Raw genomic sequence first — 5,226 nt, forward strand, 5'->3', positions numbered from 1 at the left:
TTCGAGTTTTTGAAGTCTCCTAATTCCTATGATAATAAGAATATGAAAAAAATCAAAACATAGGGGCATGGTCATGGCAGCAAAGAGTTCTATGTCACAAAAATATTTGATCTAGTGTCATTATCCAGGGAGAAAACAGTCGACTACGTTTGTATGGAGAAAGACCCGGTATCCTTTCCTCTTAACTTTTGAGTAAAAGCCGGCCGGAACGGCCGCAAACGCTACGTACCGCAATTTTTAAATCTGTAATATCTTCGAAAATATTCATTAAGAGCCATTTCACAAAAATCGGTAACAATCCGCGAAATTGTAATATTTTGACGTCGTTAATCTCAGTGTTGGATGCAATAATGTAATTTATATTCTTGAAATATAATAGAGCAACCTTTGTTGTAGTCCATAGTCAGATCAGAATTTTGATTTATATTATGTGTATAAAATTATTAACCTTTTCATCAGCCTCCTCCCTGGGTAAACGGTCGCAATGTATACTTTGAAGTCCTACTTTTCAATAACCTCTACGTTGAAACCATTTTAAAAAAATATCATAATATGTGGAATATAATTTTGTTGTCCACTATCATAGATTTTTATTCCATTTGTAACTCTATTAAACGATAAAAAAAATTTAAAGTTACGAATATTTTCTAAATAAGTACAATTTTAAAAGCGATATTTCTCTTAGAAAACTAAGAAATTTTAACGAACTATCTTCATCAAAGTAAACTTACATCATTAAGGAATACAAAAAAAATAATTAAAAGATGTAATTATTCTTAATACATTTTATATTAAATAATAAAAAGATAGTATATATTGCCACGCATCAAGCCCGGTAAATCAGTCGAGCGCTAGCGCTCTTAGAGGTAAAGTCCACGCCAAATTCTGCGCAGCCGTCTCTTTCGCTCACACGCGCCAAGCACCTGTTGTTATAGCGGATAAAACGCATTTGATACTTTCATAATAAAATATAAATAAAATAAACATATTACGAAAATGACTGTAAAATAATATAATGATAATTTCTGTAAACAAATGTATAATTTAATTTTCTTTTCTCACACTATCAATACAAATAGGCATTTCAATCTGTTTGTCTTGTTATTTGTTAATTAATATGTTTGTCGGTGTCGATGTCATTAAATGCTTTTTTATTCATATCGTAAATATTAGATTCATTCGTAAACTGAAAAAACTAAATCAATTTAAAAAAATTGTTTCATAAAATTGATTTTTTTAATTTTATTTTAAATTTATTGACTGTTGTTATATAACATACTTGAAATTTTTAACAAATTAATTATGTAAAAAACATTTTATACCATAGTTATAATTTTTATTATACATCAGAAAATGATCACGATGGTCTTTTGGTTGTCACACTATACGTACTAGCACAAAGATCGCGCGGCTCGTACGACTCGCGCGATGCGACCAAATTTACCTAAACTTGCAGAGCGTAAAATTGTGAAATGGCTCTTAAATCATATGCTGTAAAGGGCCATATAGATCTATATTAAATCAACAATATATTTCAGGTATTTAATTAGATAAGGAATAATGCTGTATTGGTTAAAATCGCTTTGAAAGTTAGCCATTATTTGTCGTAAAAAGTAAATGACAATGTTATTGTGAGATATCCATAAGAGATAGACATATACCATAGCGGAGTTTTCTGTAGACCTTTTCAATGTGTACAATACTTAGTACATTATTTTGATAAATCTCGTAGGGTTCGGCTGCGTTTGTAATGTAAGCGGAAATTTTTTATTATTTACGACATCACATTAGAAACCTCAAAAATAACAGTATTTCTCCACTATTTAATGGATGTTATTATACATACCTTCCTCTTCAATCACTCTATCTATTTAAAAAAAACCGCATCAAAAGCATACATAGGGACATAGGGACAGAGAGCGCGACTTTGTTTTATACTATATATATATATGTGTGTGTGTGTGTGTGTGTGTGTGTGTGTGTGTGTCTCTGTGTGTGTGTATATATGACGTATTTTGTAAAAAATATATATATTACGTATAATTATATATATTGTAATTTTTAATTTCGACCACAGGGCGACTACTAGTTTTTTATGAAAACGTGATCTTCATATAGGCTCTTTAATATAATTGTAAGATAAAATTAAAATACCAAAACATAACGACCGTAGCGGCGGTCGTGTTCACGATTCAACTATTGTCGCCATCAGCGCCCATTGTTTTATATCGCGTGACTTAGCAGGCCGTTAAATGAAATATTAATTAGATATTTACTTGCATGTTCATCATTGCACCATGTTAGTGATCGTTGACAATTATATTAAGTATCAAATGGTCATAACCGCATTCCATGTCATTCATCCACTATAAAAAGGAATTACAAGTTATACTGGCGTTTTATTCGTTTTAGGTAGGAATCTATAGTAATTCTCAATATATTAATTCTTTTTCCATAGAAAATATAAAAAAAATTTCATTGAATATTTATTCAGGTTTTATTTTAAGAAAAATGAATCATTGTTAGTTCCAAACGGAAGTTTTTGTTATTTGAATTTATTGATGAAGCAATAATTTAATTTTTTATACCTTTTTAATAAATATATAGAGCAAAATTGATAAATAGCAGTTATATTTTTTTATTGATTTAATAATAAATTTAAGCTGTAATAGTAATTCAATGTTACACCGTCTTTTAAATATTTTCAAAATTTTCATGACAAAAATTATTTAATTTTTTTTTTAATAACAAGGAGGGCAAATGAGCGGACGGAGCCAACTGATGTTAAATGGCTACCGTCGCACATGAACATCTGCGCCATAAAAGAAGTTGCGGATGCGTTGCCGGCTTTTAGGGAAAAGATGTCTGTACACTCGAAAAAAGTAATAAAACAGCAATGTCATACGTTTATACATTCTTTATTACTTGTCAATGTTCCTAAGTCTCATTTACTAATCAATCATTTATTTTCTATTCAATTAGATTTTTGAATTCAAGAGATAATCTAAGCGTTATAGGTATATAACTGTGGTTTAAAAATGTTACTGGCCAATGTTGTTTTATGTTTTCCAATGTCAATTTAACTTTTCAATTTAAAAATAGGTTTTCGAATTTACTATGTTTTGTGATAAGTATTTCAATGTATGTGTACATACTTATAATCCATGTACAAAAAATAACTGTGTAAAACGTAATTTAATTACTGATATACATACTTAGCTCTTACGATTAGTTATTAATTAATAAGGCTTAAGTTCGATCTTGTGTCTGATAAATCTCCGTCTTATTTAGTAATCATTTAGCAGAGAATATTTCGAAAATGTGTCAAAGCGAATGTACACGATTATACACAAACTTATGTAAATTAAAAAGAAGGCCAGTGACTTCCAAATCCTTTTAAAAATATTTACACATTGAAAGGTTTCGAAAACGACAAAGAAATACTGACTGTTTATAATATACCTGTCATTTTCTGAGAAAAAAATCTTTTCGTGTATGTAACACATTATAAAAATGTTCCTTTAATTATGTACATAGCTCAAAGTCTAAGGTTACTTTTAAGATTAATTAAAATAAATATTCGTGTATTATGAACAAAACCAAGGCATTTTAATGTAGGTACATATTTATCTTTTTTATATTCAGAAATATACGAGATATGTCCGATTATTAATTATTATGTACCTACCAATGAATTATTTATGTCTATAATAGTAGGTAAATAATTATAATGTGCTTTTACCGGCCTGTAAGAAATGTGTCTACATGTATATCTTTCTATAATTTATATAAATAAATATTAAGCATAATTGTGTAAAAAATAATGTTTTAATCTTAACCATTTTATAGTTTGTGGCAGTTTTATAGGCTTCGAATAAATTCAGTGTCATTAAACCATAAAATTTGATATGAGGCAGTTTAAGTCGATAGAACGGATGGTCCCATTCCAACAGAGTAACGGTACAGCCGCCAAGCTTGCGAATATACTGCTATAACTCACAATTTTACAAACAAATAAGATACAACTTATAACAATAGGACCATTGTTGCACGTTACTTGTGCACAGTACAAATATGTACAAATCAAAATTCCTTCCACAAAGATTAAAGCCGGCACCGCTAAAAGATACCAGACAAAATCCATTGCTCAACCCAGTCCGGGATTTCATTTTATCTAAGATTTGTCGAAAAAAAAGCTAGTTTAACCATTCTGGGTGTGTGTGAATCGTTCAAACGCAATTTTCCCAGTGCAAGCGATGCCACTTGTGGCTGGCGACATCCACCCGTTTAAGGCGAGGACGATCGCTAAGGAATGTGGCTTCACTTCGATTCCACCGCTTGCTTGTGTCATAAGCGGTAATGGGATAGAATTATGATTACCCGCTATTTATCGTTTTTTGTTAAATATAAACCGAATTCACTATCGCCTCTCTTATCTTTAAATAAACTGCTTGCTGCTTTAACCGTAATAACGATTTTGTTGTGAACGAAATTGTGTTCTCGTTTCTGAACGATCGAGCGATAGAATTACAAAAACATTTCTAATGCATTGTTAAACATAGTTTGCGGGTTAATTACAGTATTGCGTTTCATTTTATCGTGATATGAACGCAATGTATATACATTCTAGCTAAAGAAATAAGGAAACCAATTCTAATTATTCGTTGTTTTAACTATAAACATTTTAAATAAAACTAAAAAGTTATTTTACTAGTTCGTCCACTCCTGTGACTTACGCCAAGTTGAGCATGAATCGACTCATCCTTGCCAACTACCTACATAAATGACACTTATGCACTTTAGATACACCAATACTTATCTAGTTTTATGTCCACTTAATGCTTAGAGTTTATTCCGAAAAGGAATATTGCAATCATAAACGTAACCGGCTTTTTAATTGCTAGCAAAGCTTATTTATATTTCGTCTTTAATAATTTTAAGCGTGTCCATTTTGAATTTGTACTTTCTTGTAAGAATCTAATTTCCGATAATTCAAAGGTTAAGATGATATCATAGATAGGAAGCTTGCCGGTGTTCTGAGCCTTGTACGGGTCAATGCACAAAGATACCGCCAACCATCTAGGGAAGTGGAACATAGCATTAGCTGGCAATTCTAGTCTAACGGTGCTCTACTCAAATATTTTAACACTATTTTATGCGATCAACGACTTATACCTACGTTTGCATTCAATAGGAAGAACAAACTTTAAATAAAAGTTTATACTT

This window comes from Melitaea cinxia, chromosome 12, assembly GCF_905220565.1.
Source record: "Melitaea cinxia chromosome 12, ilMelCinx1.1, whole genome shotgun sequence".
NCBI lineage: Eukaryota > Metazoa > Arthropoda > Insecta > Lepidoptera > Nymphalidae > Melitaea > Melitaea cinxia.